Source organism: Sphaeramia orbicularis, chromosome 4, assembly GCF_902148855.1.
Source record: "Sphaeramia orbicularis chromosome 4, fSphaOr1.1, whole genome shotgun sequence".
Classification (NCBI taxonomy): domain Eukaryota; kingdom Metazoa; phylum Chordata; class Actinopteri; order Kurtiformes; family Apogonidae; genus Sphaeramia; species Sphaeramia orbicularis.
Genome location: NC_043960.1, coordinates 34,403,444 through 34,421,339, shown reverse-complemented (window position 1 = coordinate 34,421,339; position 17,896 = coordinate 34,403,444).

Below are 17,896 nucleotides of genomic sequence, written 5' to 3'. Positions count from 1 at the left end.
GAAATGTATTGTCATTGTAGGTGATCATTTGTACTGGTTGACATTTTTGTCATGTGTTTAATTTGTACTAATATCTGTCATTCTGCAGCGTTTTCCTGCTGATCTTGTAATTCAGACCCAAAGGATCCTAAAGGCATTTGAATGTTTTTAACAGTAATGGCCTCTGTTGTTGGTTTTTTTTATGGTCACTATGAAGCCAATTTTCTCTTGTATGTTTTTATTTTAGTAGTGCATGTTTGTTTTATCATTTGTCATTTTCACTTGCAAAAAAACCTTTAATAAACTTTTAACATTTTTACATACACCTGTTGTCTGCAGTTTAATCTTTTTTTTTCTTCTTCATTGCAATTTTGACAGAAACTGGTTTGGTAGGAGGTTCTGAGTATTGGTGGATGCATATCTGAAACTTCTTCGCTGTAAGACAAAACACACAAATACACTGTAAAGCTTAAAAACAAGTTTGTAATGCAGACTTTCTCCTACTTATTGAACCAGCTGATAAGCTAAAATAGCCGCCATCGATGGTGAATATATGTGACGTCAGTGTAGTAAAAGGTTTGTTTTCATTGGGAGTGCACTGACAACAGGAACGTGAGCACACACTTTGCTGACTACACAGTCACTTCCCAACGTGAAGGAGGTCAACCCCGAAAATAGTTTGCTGAACTGTCTTCCTGGTATGTTGTTTTCACTGGGGTCTGATAACCTATGCACTAGTTTCTAAAGCAGGCAAGTAAAGTGAAAGGTGGTTCTTAGAAAAATGTGCCTGAGGACCTGAGAAGTTGAGAAGGATGGTTCTTCATTTACAGCAACTAGATTAAAACATCTGCTGCATTAATAGAGCAACTTAAAGTGCAAAGGTCCATGACGCACATACAGTAACTATACACTGTACTGTACTGCTTTCTATATCATATTAGCCTAATAAATACAATCTGGTAACTAATGCAATTTGGTAGTTAGGGATGGGATTTGTCACTGTTGCATAAGATCAATTTTAACAGGTTAGAACAAGTACAGACAAATGTAAGAAGACTGTTGTCTGTTGTATTCAGATCAAATTGTTTTTTTTGGAAATTAAATCTATTTTTTACTGCTCAGCTGAACCTTGATTTTTCGTTATTTCCGCATGAAAATGAACTTGTGAAGATATGAAAGGTTTATGCTATGGGTAATCTGTCACAGAGAGGATAAGGGCTAGGACACTGTCAGCTTATGAATGTAAACGTGTGCCTATAGGAATTTTGTAACCTTTAAGAGAGGTGAGAGGTGGACCGAAGAGGCACTACAGTGGTGTCTGTAGTCATCATGATTTTTCAAGATGCCTTTGAGTGAGATATTTAACCTCTGTCTGAAAATCGTAGGCACATTTTTCTGATGCATAGCTGGTGAAAAATGAGTAGTTGTACCTACATAAGACAGGTAAAAATGATATCGCGAAGCATAAATACAAAAAAGGAAGGAAATAACAGTAAGGTTTGAGTACTGTAAGGCTTTACTTGTTTGTCTGTCAAGAATTACATCATGACAAAGAACTTACAGTGCTGTGCTCTGTGGGCGTTAAACATAAATACACTACAAATACTCCAGTGTTCATAAGATGAACACCTGAGAAAGTCATATAATCTCTTCATTGTCTGAGGATATGTGTGTGTATTAGGTTGAAATAGTGTCTCACATTTAGATTCACATTACGAAAACATCTGTTTTCAGTGTTTTCTGATGGTTATGGTCTAAACAAACCACTGTTGTGCACTGTCATTCTGATCTCAGAGTTTTCTCCAGAACGTGTTCCTGCGATTTTTAAAAGAACAGAGCATTTTAAACACTTCGTACTGTTCTGAAGAAACATTTGTGAAAACTTTCAAATCAAAAGATCAAAAAGAGTTGAACCTGTTTCTAGAGTAGCTGTAACTGGTTTAACAGGTGTCATGTTCTAAATGTTAATGTTATTGCATCTTAACAGTAACATTCGTCTCATAAGTATTTGGCCAAAATGCAGCATAAAACTTACAGAACACTTAAGGTAATACATAACTGCATTCATAATCCTCGCAGTCTCCAAACAGAAGCACTTACAACATTTTATGTCTGTAATTTCACTTTCGCTTTAATTTCAGACCTGTCATCCTCACAAATAATTAAAATCAGGCATTCAAACAGTAAACAAATACATAGTAAACAGATGTTTTCCTTGCCAATAAGTTACAACTATTGCAACAAAACATTTTACTTCTCTTAACATTATTGGATGTTGTTACACAAGATGAGTCACTGTGAAATTATTGGAATTTTCTTGCAGCTATTTCACAACATGCTAAGTAAAGTTGGCATTGCTTTTCTCACCAAATTAAACTCCAACATTTTGTTTTGCTTTTGCATGTTTGGGCAAATTGCAGGGATGATTATGGTAAAATATTGTCATTACTTCAGTATAATGGAAGTGAAAGAAGAAGTCAAGAGCTAATTAAACACTGGTGATCGAGGCTGTGAGCTCATACTGATGCCTGAGGAAAACGTCCAAATGAACCGTCTTTTCTTATCTGTTCAAATAGTTTACTACATATTTTCTGTTCCACAACCTTTTTAGGCATTGTTATTACATTACAAGTGGAACCCCTTCTCAGTTTTCTCTTATGTTATCTGAACCCATTGAACAGTTTGTACAGAGGGGTGTGTGAATGACTGTGAATGTGCTGCTTTGACGTGGTAACAATGTAAGGATAGATGCTAATATGTCAGAAAAGATCTGAGCTGATAAACTAACCTGAGCAGATAAACAGAACAAAAAGGAAGGGGTCTCGTGAAGAAAAACATAACGCCAAAAGCCTTGTTTCCATGGCAGCCGTATTCTCAGCTCAGGCACTCTGGCGTGTGGAGGAGAGGCGGAGAGAGGGCTCCATACCAGGCTATTATATAACAACAGACAGGTCAAGATCATGTATATTGTGCAGAACAATGGACAGCATTGTGAAACTGTGACTGAGGTTCTTAAAAAAAAAAAGGCCAAAAAAAAAAAAAAAATCCAGTCTAGTGTCACATAGTAAGACTTGGTTAAATCTCACCTTGCCCTTTCCATCATAACAGAGAGCCACTGAGAGTAAATAAATAGGCTGCAATTCAATCAGTGACTCTAGACTCAGTCAGACACACAGAGTTCAAACAGCAAATGAAGCACCATCCTCAGCTGCCTTTGCTTTAATCTAATCATGTGAATGCAGCAGCCTCTGATTTAGCTGTCCTTTAGCCCGGACTATCACTGCTATCACCGGTGCCAACAGCCTATACTGACTGTGTTACTATCCCACCCCTCCCCCCCTCAATCCTGGGTGCTGGGTTTGGGGACATCTCGTGAAAGCCATTGTACCGAGGTTGGCCTGATGGTTGGAAACTTCAGCAGCTGTGAAAGCAGAGCTGCACAGTGAGAGAAAGAGTTCAGGGAACCCTGGACCGAGAACTGTGGACAGAGATCAGACCACCACCGATATCGACAAACGTCAGCAACATTTCACACACACCCAATGCACTTTTCAAATGAGAAATGTCCTGATTATTATTTGATGTGATTAATACTGACCACAGAGCCCACATCTTATCCATATCAAACACAGAGAATATGGTTAATGCGCGCTCTAGTGGATCTAATTAACTTCAAGTTAGGCTGCATCCAAATTCACCACAAAAAGCCAGCCATGTTTGGACAATGGGATTCTTTGTGTGCTTGTGTGACTGTCCCATTAACTTTGGCTGTCCTGCTGCATGTGCACTGCAGCTGACTAGATGATAAGGAGCACGAGACAGAAGCAAAGCCAATGACATGCAAAAAGAAGGCTGGCATGTACTCCAGAGTACAAATATCAAATAAATGGGTCACCTGTCTCTATTTCAAAGCACAGAAAGGACTAATCATTGGCTCCAATAATGCTAGGGTAATTTTAGCTTTATCTCTGTGATGTGTCAAAATTTAGCAACAGCAGGAAGCTCAATGTTCTCAGCACTACATACAGTACATGAACTAAATCCAGTCCAGACACAATACACAGTATTTATCCACAGTGTCAGTTCACACTTAGCGTAGCTGCTCAACTGCCTACACAGCCGTTAAAAGTGAAAATAGTTTCTGTCCCCCATTTTTGTTAAAGATCATTTTCAGCTTTCTGTGTCAGGGGCCGAATGAAGCGTTCAGTCGGTTTCATCATTTTTCAGCATCTCCGTGTGAAAATACTCATCGTTACATTAACATTTATGTTTGCACAGCAGGAGTCATTCACAAGACTGTTTGCATGTTGATGGGAAGTTGTTTAAAGTTAACGAGAAAGGATTTAAGACCGCAGAGGTTTTCAAACAGAAAGAAAAGGTCGCCAGATTTGTTATCATGTCAGTTTTGGGCTGTATTGATGTCAGTGTGAATTGTCAGATTCATTTCTGATTGCATACTATAAGTTGACCTCCGCTAAAAGTCATTGCAAACATGAGAAGTTGTAAACACGTGTCAAAGCTTCACCTGTTCTGCTGCTCACACTTTGGCTGACAAGACCAGGCTAGACAACTTTTCCCTTAAACTTTTTTTTCACTTGCCTTGTTTTGTTGAAGAGCGGGTATCGGGTTACTAATACACAGCCGGGACTAAAAGTTCTCTCTCTTGTTTTTTTCTTTCTTTCTTTCTTTCTTTCTTTTTTTTTTTTTTTACTTGTGTACATGTGTCTGCTGTTTGGGTACATTTTGTTATTTAGAAACTAAAAGCTTACAATGCAGACTTAAAATACTTAATTTTGCCGAAAAAGACACTGACATTTTAAAGAGATTTGTGCAGTGACCTTGTAAAGTTTTTTTTTTTTTTTTCACCTGGAAGACAAATATATTACCAATATGAAAACATTGTGTACCTTTGTTTCTTTTCAGTTTATCTAATTGTAGCAATACATCAATCATGCACTTACTTGTATAATTGATAGTTTTAGGTAAAAGTAAATTGAACAAACACTTTGTATAATTGATGTTAACTTAATTTCTGGGTCCTGGTCTTTCTCCTCCCCCACTATTCAATCCCAACCGGAATTTTACAACGATCCCCCCCCCCCCCCGCTTTCCAAGACCATGAAAGCAATACAACCCCCATCCTCCAGCTGCGAAGATAATGGAAATTTACAAAGGTCACACAAGTAAGCACAAGGTTCAGCAAAACTCAGACCAAGCAACACTTTTGGCTGTGACGTAAGGGGAAAAACACAAAAACAACCAAGGCAGTTATATAAAAACACTCCAAAAGTTCCATGATTCTACATGAAGCTACTGAAAAAGATGCACCAATTGGCTTCGTAAACCACAGTCCAGTCCCTTTAAGTACCATGTTCCACACACTGGTCTTCAGTGAACCACTTTATCAGGCCACTGAGAGAAAACTGTGACAAATGAAGGATGCTCTTGTTTTCCTTAAGGCAGGAGGTCAACTGATGACTGGAGGATTTAGTGTTTCCTTTCAAAAACAATTGCAAGTTTAGACAAATAACATAAAATTCTGTGAAATAAAGAATAAGTGAATGTGACCTTTAGATTCAATCATTACACTGTTATCAATGTAAAAAAGCAATATCACTTAAAGTTGCACCCAAGTAAGTTTTTTTTTTAAAGTTTAACATGTAAACATAGCTTTAATAAACATAAATGATCAGAAGATGCAGTCAGACTTATTGTATTAAATATATTGGTTATCGTTAGTGCTTCATTTAAAAGCCTTTCCCAGTACATACTCGAATTCCTCTCAAATTGTCATCCACCACCAGCCAACGTTATTTTATTCAACTGCCAAAGTCACACAAAGACAAATTAATCTTAGCTAGCTGAGGCTTGCCCGCAGTTTAATTCCAGTAATGTTGTCATCGTGGTCACAATGAGAGCAAGGCATGATTAAATATAGTACTAGGTCAGAACAACCAGTTCCACTGCCTTTATAAACAGGTCAAATAGTGCCAGCACCAAGAGTTACACTTCAGAGAACCAGACTGCCCATTACCCATAGTTCAAGAGCCTGAGCAACCAAACAGTCCTCAGATCACACCAAACACTGCTTGTTCCTTTTAAGACACAAAATGTTACTTTTCCTCATGTTTCAGTAGAAAACTTCTCAAATACTGATACTTTACCAAATGTCATTCTGCAGTGCTTTGGTGCTTCCAAATTTTTTTAGATGGCACATTAGAGTTGCCGGTCCTGGATGCCGGTGCCAAGATTGTTAGCTTTGTCCAAGATGGGAACTCAGTAAGCAAGGCATTTAGGACATCAGCCTGAGGACTGATGTTTGAGCAAGCTGTTAACATATTGGTGGCTCAAACATTTGACTAAGCAACGATTCTGTCATTATTCAGTGCAGCTGATAAAGAGAAAGTGCTGCTCATTGATAGATTAAGAACCTGAAGGACTGCATCATGGGATTATTACCACTCACATCTGAATACAGTCTGGTTACAGTACTCTGTCCTTTTGTTAGTGTGCGTGCATTTAGGCTTACCCCTATAGTTGCAGTAGCCCCAATATAAGAAATCATACCATGAACAATTTCATCTGTGTGATGCCACTAACACATGATGTATTTGTAAAACTTTCAGCTGAAAAGATTAGAGCAGATCTACTGCATCAAGAAGAACAAGATGTTATGAACTGTAGGGTTCGACTTATGCAACTATAGCATAGCAAAGCCAATCCAATGATTTCCGCAGTCATGGTCCTATGGAAAATTCCAGGATTGGGTATGTTCTCAATTAAGGCTGTCTGCTGCACCATGAAATACAAGAACCACCCCCAGAATGACTCTGCACTTTTTGTGTGCAGTCTGCCAGCGGGCTACAGTGAACATCAATGAAATATTCATTCATGTCCAACTTTCAATCAAAGCATATTTAAGGTGGCTTTATTTCTCTGGCTTTATTTTTTATTTCTCTGACAGTGATTCCTACAGGTTACTCTGCTAAGTCACACTGGAACCGAGTTCAGTCAGGAAAAATAACATACTCTATTGATGAAAATAAATATGTTTTCATAATAATGCTCAGACTGATTCAGTTCAGAGTGTTGAAACATGCACATGTCCCTCAGGCCACGGGGGACAAACTGTCCTCAGTGGGGGTCTGGAAGACACATAAACACCCTGTAAACTAACAAACCACACTCTTTTTCATCTCAACAGGAACTTCCTGGGTGACGCTCCCTAAACTGGTTGTTAGTACAGCTTCGACATCCGGGATCATTTATAACGTCACCACAAAAGGCACTTGCGTGACACACACCACAGCTTTGTTGTGACAGCTTCCAGTTGACAAACACAAAGACACAATGTCATGAACATTTCAGCTGCTTGGCTCTAGCTTTTTTTTGGTATGTACATTCTATATTCTTAAATTTGTGTTGCAAGTACTTGACAATGTGTGGGAAAGTGAAATGAGGACACTCCACGGAGACTAAAACTTGATATGTACAGGATCAATGTGAGATTAAAACACATCTTTGTAAAGGTAAATTGATGTAGTATTGAATTTCAATCTGTTCTCCTGGGAAAATGAGCTGAGTGCAGAACAACATCAGGCCAACCCACTTAATTACAATATTAGTTTCACGAGAACCATTCACTTACTTGATGAATGCAGGCATCTCATCTGAATAAGGACAACTTTGGTTATTAATGGCAGTGAAATTAAGTATTACACTAGGGTCATGTCAGGTCATCTTATGACCAAAAACTGAACCAAAAAATACTGATCAAGAATGTCTAGGCACGACAGCTGAACATAATGTTCCCAAAAAACAAATTCCAAGTCCAACCAAATCAGATCCAGTCTCTGTTTCAACTTCTGAAGTATAGTGGACACAGAAAAAAAAGAAAACTCTAAACAACTCAAAACAAAGAAACATGGCTTCCAAGTAAACCCAACATTTCGCATCCCTTTTCCTTGTATACAAACTGAAAACATTTTCACATTGTTTAGCAACACATTTACCCACAAAAAAAAGATTTATTTAAGATCTCCTGAGGATTTTTCTGTGGAGGTAATTTGGTTGGTGGTTTGTGTGCTTCAAGAAAGGGTAAATAACGCCATCATGGGGCCATTTTAAAGAATTACATATAAACCTGAAGGGGACACTCAGCTGATCAGTTCTATATAGTACTGACTTTAAACATAAACTAGGGAAGGTTTAGGATATTTGTTTTAATTGTCTCAATTTAGCAGAGATGGATACAGATATCGTAAACATCTCAGCCCAAATCTACATTCTCCATCCAGTATATATTTTTTCCCATTTACAACAGGTTTATCATATGATTGCTGTGAATTTTTTGGAAATAAACGAGGGTTGTGTTCTTACTACAGAAAAATAACTAAAATGAAAAGATCAAATTTCTGTTCAGATTCATAATTCTGTTTTAAGTGTATTTCTATTGAAATATTCACATTTTGCTAATTTTCTGTCACACTTTACAAAACACATATTTAGTATACTAGCGGCATTGTAGCCGTGGTGCCATTGTATGATAGCATGATAAGTAGAACTTGTCTGCCACCACTATCCATTTGTAAACTACCACTTAATCATGCATTGTGCAGGTAATAATTTGAGCCAACATGTGAGGCATGAAGGGAAGAGCATGTATTTGTTTGGCCTGTCAAGCATGATTAAATTCATACAGCGGTAGTGAACTGCAGCCTTCACATTGTAGCATCGTCTGCTAACAGTAGAAATTTCATGAATGGCAGCATAACCACTTCTGAAAATGGAGTATGGCGGCAGGAGCTGGGACCCGGTCTGTGGTGAGCTGGGACCCTGCTAAAATCGCTCAGCATACCTCACAACATCTGAATACAGACATAAAATTGTGCCTAGTAGATAGTCAGGTAATGTTTCTATTCTTTTGGCGAGTTTGGCAACGATCGGGCCTGTGAAGGCTGAGGAAAATCCGTACAAACGCCCTCCTGTGCTGCAACATCGATCAGGCATCGATCGGACACATGCGCAGAATGTCCATTATAGTAGGATAAGCAGTTTGAACTGAGCGACGGTGGAACTGTTACCTGTGGTGATTTACAACAAAAAAATTCTAAAAACTCTTAAAATATAAGCACCACGGACATGACTTTGACTTCATGTTTATACAAAATTAGCTCTAATCTAATGTCAAAATAATATTAAATGTATAAAAAGATTGATGATTAATAAATATAATTTTCACCATGTGCACATTCATTCATTCATTCATTCCTTCTCCAAACCTCTTGGTCCCCAAGATGGTTGCAGGGTAGGCAGAGTCTTTCCCAGCTTCCAACGGGCAAAGTTAGGATTCACCTTGGATCTGTCATCATCTGCAAATCTTTGACAGAAATGTTTTTGTTTTGTTTTGTCTTTTTTAAATATTGGTTTAATGGGTAATGATTATATGATGTTAAAATGAAGAGAGTAGTGTGCTTAAATAAATTCACACCTGTGAAATGTTTTTCCCTTTGTCTTGTTTTTGACATTTCTTTTGTTATATCATCCAAAGGCAGCACAAAGCGTAAGTTTTGACAAGGTCAGGGTTTCCCCTTCTAGTTTCTGCAGGGTTTAGGTACAGGAAAGGGGTCCTCCCTTAAGAAAAGCACTGTTTTTCAGCCATAAATCATGCATTTTATTATACTCAGCCTGGTCAAAAGAAAAGCCCCCACCTGGATTTCACTCAGCAAATAAGTAAAACATCTCCTCTAGTAAAACTAGCTTCTCTCTTAAACCATGTCATGGTCATGGAGAAGATGCATCTGTTTCTTTTTTTTTTTTTTTTTTTTTTTAATTTGTGATACAGTTAACAAGAGATAGTGGAAAGAAAAATAACAACAAATAAACAAAATACAAATCAAGCAAGTAAACAAAGAAACAAACAACATGCATGCATCTGTTTCAAAAGAGTAGATTTATTGGTCTGCATCAAGCAAAGAAAACAACTACAGAGATTGCTGAAACTGCTCAAACTGGGTTAAAAACTCTCCAATGTGATATTAAAACCTGGATGGATAACAGTCATCATCTTTGAGGAAGAAGCATGGTGAAATGATTATAATTTAAGATTATGTAGAAGTTTGTTGAAATCTAATCAACAGTAGTCACGCCTATATTTAATGGGATTTCCACATGGACAAGGTGAAGAACACGCCACATATTGGGACTAAACAGCTGTGTAGCCTTAAGAAAAACCCTTGTTAATAAGGGTAAATGGGAAAAAAGATTACATTTTACGAGAGTTTAAGATTGGACTGTGTATCATTGGAAAAAGGTCACGTGGTCTGATGAGTCCAGATCGACCCTGTTCCAGAGTGACGGAGTGATTACCCATCATACCTAGTTCCTACAGTACAAGCCTGTGGGGGCAGTGTTACGATCTGGGGTTGGGTCAGGTCTAGGATCAGTAACATTGTGTATCAATAAAATGAGGTCAGCTCAACCTGAATAAACTGAATGACCAGGTTTGAACATCGTCAAAGTCAAATCCACAATACCAGGATTCATCAGGGTAAAATAGTGACAGAGTGGTTCATGAGACTTCATTTTCACACATGGATTGTCCACCACAGAGTCCAGATCTGAACCACAGTAAGAATCTGGGATGTGATGGAGAAGACTTTACACAGTGGTCTGACTCTACCATCATCAATACAAGATCTAGGTGAGAAAAAACTGCAGCTATGGGTGGAAATAAATGTAACATTGCATAAGCTTATTGAAATGAAGCCATGGTGAATATGTAAAACAAGTATTTTTCCCCAGGTTGTGTAAGCCTAGGCTAATATCACTGTAATATTTACACTGTTTTTTCTTTTTTTTAATTTCAAGAGAGAGCAGTAGATTTTCAGCAGTTTTTCAGTACATCAGAGAAAATTATTGCAAATGATAATTGTTACTTTTAGATAATCATTGAACCCAAATCTGTATGTGGTCTATATGCTGGCAGGGCTGTTGCTTGACACTGTCGGGACCCCAGGCAAGAAGGAATCACTGGGGCCCTAGGGGATATTAAATTCTTTGGGAATCCCACCCCAAACCCTAAACAAATAGGCATGTATCATGATGATTATATAAGCTTTATTCATTTAAGTTTAATTAATAATGTGCAAATAAAGATATACAACAAAATATTTTCTAGGAAAAAAAAAAAATTGACAATCAAAAATATATTAAAGACTAATGTGAACCCTATACACAATTAAAGATATTCACTGAAAGAAAGAAAGAAAGAAAGAAAGAAAAATGGGAAAATAATAAAATACAAAGAATAACAGTGTTCGAATATTCAGAAATGCTTGCGGATTTCATCTTGTGCAAATGCAGTAATCAACAAGTAAAAACACAAGTCACATCTTTCAGATGTTGTGCTAGGTTCTTCCATGCACAATAACCATGACTGGTTGGAGCATTATCTCATCTGATAAAAAGTGAGCAGGAAAAAACCAAATACAGCATCTGTGCTCACTGAATCCTCAAGACGCGACCTCTGGATTTTTTCCCCCCATTTTTCATGGTTATCATGTAATTGTTTTTTGGGAATCTCCTTGGGGACATTTCTTAATTTTGAGGAAAATCAAAGTCTATGATTTGAACTGTTTTTTTTTTTTTTTTTGTGCTGTCCTCAGTCAGATTTGGCCACAGTGCAGGATCATCAGCGTCAACTGGAGGACCTTCCTTTGTTGATAATCCAGGTGCAGGTGAGATAGAGGGGGTGGGAATAATTGGAATGCTCTCAGTTGTTTGGGAAGTGCTGGCTGGGACATCCTCTTGGGTTTCCACAAAGGACTCCCCATGATCTACGTTGAATAAGACCATAATGATCAGCCTAATGATTAACCCATAAAGACCCAAACATCCACCGTCGACCAAAAGCATCTACTGATCTAAACTCTTGATTCACTAATCCATTTCAATCCATGTAAATAATTGGTGTAAAATACAGTTATTCATCTTTTTGTGGTTATCAGATATGACCCATTTGGATGTTCAGAGGCTCCGTAGTTACCGTGGAAACACCGTTATCTTCTACAACATTGATTCACCAGTAAAACCCATTGAGTTGGATCAATGACAGTGGATGGAGATACTGGGTTTATGTTCAGTTAATGACATTTCATTGGAAAAGTCACTTTTTCTTCAGTTTTTTTTTTTTTTGCTTTGATATATTAACCTTTGAATTCACTCTGAGTTTATATGAACATCTACATGATCAATCAGTTAAACATAGGAAAATAGATGATTTTCACTGGAAAAAATGCAAAATTCAGAGGATAACAGTATAATAAATGGTGATAAATCACTTAGGAAAGGTTTAATTGAGAGAAAAATTCATCTGGGAACTGACACAAAAGTCACACTAAATAATCCAAATTAGACATTTTATTAATCTAGATAAATACTTTATTAATCCCAAAATGGGAAATTGCTTTGTTGCAGCACCATTAAGTGCGGTAAGAAACAGACGAATAATAAAAGCACACAACAAAGAATAAAAATACACCCAGTAAAATAAAAACAATTAATAAATAATGCACATACCTTCATCTTTAGAGTTTGTGGTATCTTCATGAGAAGACACAGCCAGGAATTTAAGCAAAGCACAAAGTGAAAAAAAGGTAACACTCATAAATCATGACCATGGGGCAGTAGCTGACTATCAGGATTATTAATTAGTTTATTTATAAAAATTACTTAAACATTATAACACTGAATATATAGATGGAACTAATAGAGCTAATTATGGCAGGTTGCCCTGTAAGTTTCACTATCAAGACAGTTTGTTGCACACGTGCTTCACACATGTGCGTAAACGTGCATAAATGGGTCATTACACTGAAAGTCACTGACTGATTTTGATCGACTGGAATTTCTCTTTTCATTTCACATATCTAGGGATCTTCTAACATTATTCCAAGGTGACCATGTATATTCTTTACACAACTTACACAATTGGACATATATCTGGTATTTCACCATCCATCCTGGGGGGCCCTCTCAAGCTTGGGTCCCTCTGCAATTGCTCAGTTTGCCTACTGTGTTGCTATGTAGGCTGGTTCCAGAATGTGTTTTACAATGGATTCTGGGTAGAAAATATCACACATATTTCTGGATGTCCTTGAATGGCAGCACAAGGGGTGAATGAATCACACACAGTATCATCTTAAACAGGAATCAAATACTAATAAAATGTTTCTTTGCAATAGTTTTGTTTTTGGCAAAAAAATAATAAAATCCAGTAAGTATCTGCCTTGAGTAGGTGACACTGTTGTGTCAGAGAGAGCTGTGGAAGTGGAGGGAGAGTTAAAGGATAACACCACTAGCATGAGAGAAGAGGAAAAAAGGAAAATTAAGTTTATTTCCATCCAGCAAGTAAAACCATATTTTATCTATATTTGAAAATCAATGAAAAACAAATCTGATACCGATTTCATATATATCTATATATATATATATCTATATATCTATATCTATATATCTATATCTATATCTATATCTATATCTATATATATATATATATATATATATATATATATATATTTATTTATTTATTTTTATTTTTATTTTTATTTTTTTATTAAAATGCAAAAGCTTGCTTGTAGCCTACCTTTCTCAATAATCTTGCATGAAATCGTAAAATCTATTCTAAGCAGAATATTGATCCATTTGTACACAGTGTTATATAATAAGGATTGAAGTGGTGGGGGCCAAAGTGATATTGTTTTCATCAAATTCCTGGTGGCACCTCTGCTCTGAATGTCGAAATGGGTCATATCTGCTGCTGCTGCAAAAAAAGAGGAAAATATGAAATTGTTATCATTTACTATGTATTGTTAGAATATTTGCTATTTTGCTTTCAACATGTGTTGTGTGTGATTTCTACCAGGAATTTGTGGACTGCTTGAAACTCATGCAAGCATGTGATGTCCATTTCTTGCCACGCTGTAAAAGTGACCATGTCAGATGAGGTGTCCCTCAGATCTCCGGCAGACCAGCTGTTGAAAGGAAATCATAAAATCTATTGTAAGAAAATATTGATCTGCACAGTGTTGTATTTTTAGGGTCCGCATGGTTTCTGGCATTGAAGTTGGGGGGCCGAAAGTAAGATTTTCTCCCCCAAATCTCTGGTGGCCCATGTTAGTATTTTATCCAAATTATTTACATGTTTTGATATGATTAGAGGTTCATAAGTAATTAAATATTCTAGATCAGTAGATGTGTTGGGCCTGTTCAGGCTGTTTAGGTCTGTAAAAAATGTTAATGAGTGCAACCCTGCACTCTTAGTGGCGAAACACATGCATTACATGTCATGCTGCATCTTCATAACAGGTATGAAGTTGAAAAAACTATATATCTGTTTAATAATATTTTTACACACAGTCATGCATACAGCTGATAATCCTCCCTTATGCATGATGCAGACATCTGAAAAGCTAGGCCCAAATAGTTGACAAAATGTTGTTAAAAAATGTTTTAAAATTCATATACTGTCGGTTTATTAATTGCCCTCTCAGGATAACTTAATGGGAATTCAGAGTTCTCAGTTTCAGTGTGACTTACTCAACAGGTTGCTATATACAAACAGTGGTAAGCCAAGTCAGTGTAGGTAAGCTGAGCCAGGCTGTGAAGATATCACTGCTGACTAGCAGGATAGATGCTGACCCACAGAGGGCTGCTGCCAAACCCCGCCTGCTAACACCACTGGACATCTCCCCCTGGAGCTGCACTAGACCAGGGGCCAGTATAACTGTGGCATCTCCTGGACCTGACCTGCTCCGAGGAACTACGCAGAGTGAGTATCAAGGTATTTCACTTGGAGAACGAAATTTCTGCTATGAAGAATTTCTTATTGAGTACTGAAAGGACTCCAGATGCAAGGTTATGTGTAGAATTTTATTAACACTGAATGCAAGGTGCAGTAGCTTTATGCATGCTTACAATACACTAATGTGAAAAATATGAAATTGTGATTCTTCATTATATATTGCTAAAATACTTGCTATTTTGCTTGTGTGTTTGATTCTTGAGGACTATACAAGGAGGATATCTGTCAGGAATTTGTGGACTGCTTGAAACTCATGCAAGCACGTGCATTTTTGACACGTTGTAAAAGTGACCATGGCAGATGAAGTGTCCCCTCAGATGTCCGGCAGACCAGCTGTTGAAAGGAAAAATAAAAGGAAACCTCAAGTCAGCCACCGTATCACTCCTTCTTTCCCAAACGGACAGGAATTGAGTGCTCTAGATTTATCTCGAAGTATTTGTATAGAGAGTTGTGACACTGGAATCCTTTATCTTAACCCTCAAACACCAACCTGGACTCTTGCAGAGAAGTTTGCTGAGCTTTCACCAGAAGAACAAGCAGGAGTTTGGGATGACCAAGACCAAAGCAGCAGAGAATCTTTACATTGCAGTGAAAATATCAGAGACAATAAAATATGTAGATCAAACAAAGGGCACTTGGATGCTGCAGAAAAGAAGGGAAGTAACCGCTCTAAATATTGCAAAATCCGTAAAGTGCAGAGTGGTGGTTTGTCCAGACAGATGTCATCTAAGCTGAAAGAGCTTAATGTTGAAGAGTGTTCTCCAGATGGGAGAGTGAAGAAGACCAAAAGGAATAATACAGGAAACACATCTGTTGAAAAATTGCTTAATACTTGTGACGATAACAAGATCCCTCGACTTTTGGAGGCGATGAAGAAACGCAGTGGAGTTGATACAGAGCACCGTCCCTTCAAGTGCACACACTGCCACTGGGCCTTTAAGAAGCTCTGTTACCTTCAGAGTCACTTACAAACTCACACGGGGCTGAAGCCACACGTGTGTGACATATGTGGGAAGGCTTACTCTCATCAGGGCACGCTGCAGCAACACAAGCGACTGCACACTGGTGAAAGACCCTATCACTGCCCCTTCTGTGCAAAGACATATATCTGGTCCTCAGATTACCGCAAGCATATCCGCACACACACTGGTGAAAAGCCGTACGTCTGTGATGCCTGTGGTAAGGACTTCATACGCTCCTCTGACCTGCGGAAGCATGAGCGGAACATGCACACCAATGACAAACCCTTCCCATGTACACACTGTGGGAAGACCTTCAATAAGCCACTTTCTCTAAAGCGTCATGAGCGCAAGCACCTGGGAGAGAGGCCTTTCTCCTGCCCAGACTGTGGGAAGGCCTTTGCCCTAGCCAGTCGCATGGCAGAGCACCAGAAGATCCACAAAGGAGTTCGTCCATTTGTCTGTTCAGTGTGTTCCAAGTGTTTCACAAAGTCCTCAAATCTGACTGAACACGAGGCTATTCACAGTGGTGTACGGCCCCATAAGTGCAATGAATGTGGCGTAGCATTCGCCATGGCTTCTCGCCTTGTTCGTCACCAGTACATCCATAATAAAGAGAAACCTCACAGCTGTTCAAGCTGCGGTAAGAACTTCAGCTGCCTCGCCACACTAAAGCAGCATCAGAAGCAAACCTGCGCTGGGAGGATCTTTGTCTGTGTGGAGTGTGACAAATCTTTCCGGTGTGCCGCAAAACTTGCACAACACATGCTGTATCACAATGACAAGAATGTATAAATATGAAGACATCCAATCCTGTGCCATAAATACATAGTGTAATTGATGGTATGCACAGAATCGCAAAACTGCATTTAGTCAAACATGCACATGCAGTATGTAGATGACAAGGCAGCTGGTTCATATACAGTGATGACAGAGTGATACAGTTTGGTTTTATGTCTCAACCATCACCTACAAAATGACTACATACAGTATACTGCCTCTGACTTTGAATTACTGTCAGATCATTTTTTTCTAATGTTCAGGACAGATAGTTATAGAGGCTGATATCAAGAACAGTTCCTCACTATCATATTCATCAGCTAATTATAGATTTTTACTATCCAGGGAAACATGTTCACCGATGCATCAGTGCTTTGTGACAATTTTATGAAATTAATCATGACAATCTTTAGTGACATATTGTGATTTGTAATTGTTTTTGGTAACACAGGTATGTATGAGGGTAGTTTAATATGTGAATTTATAGTATTTTCAACATTTTATGTGCAGACAGTATTACAGTAGGGCAGAAACAACGTTAAGAGCTTAATGTATCACTGAGTAGTGTATCATGTGCTAAATCATATTTTATACTCTCAAATACCCTGATGTAAAGTGAAAAGTCTGTTACACTATGAATCAGTCTGCAGGAAGTTAGAGGTGTATGTAAATTGTAAACCTCTTTGGGCATTCAGTATGTGTGTAATGTTTCTTTATGTTATCCCAACCATTATGTTTGGCCTGTATGAGAGGATCAAACTGATAAAAAGGGAACCAAACTTGCAAACCTGTCATGTAAAAACTAGGGTGTGAAATTTTCTCAATAAAGATTTTCTACAAAGTGATCATTCATCAAAATGGCATCATGAGGCTGATTCATTTATGTAACAATTCAATATTCACACGCTCATGAAACAGTAAGATTTAGGGATGCCACTTACAAATGTCTTTGATAAAGTTCTCCTTTTAAAACGTGTTAATGCTCTGACACATTATTGGCCAGTATTTAAGAACTGACTGGTCACAATCTGGTGGTCTATGTGTTCTGATTCCTCGGCCAATGTGTCCCACTCACTCTTGGCTCCTGCAGACTAATCGTAATAGGAAACGCCACCTGCTATGTTGTCACCTCTCCGTGTGTTAAGCGAGAAGCCCTCCTTGGAATCCCAACTATTTTTTTGGCAAGAAATCAGTATGTGACAAGGTAGATATGTGTGTATGTGTGCATGCATTAAGAACATCTCCAGTCAGCAGAAAGATAGTGGATGCAGCCTTTCCCATTTATGATAAAAAGAGACAAATGAGACAAAATACT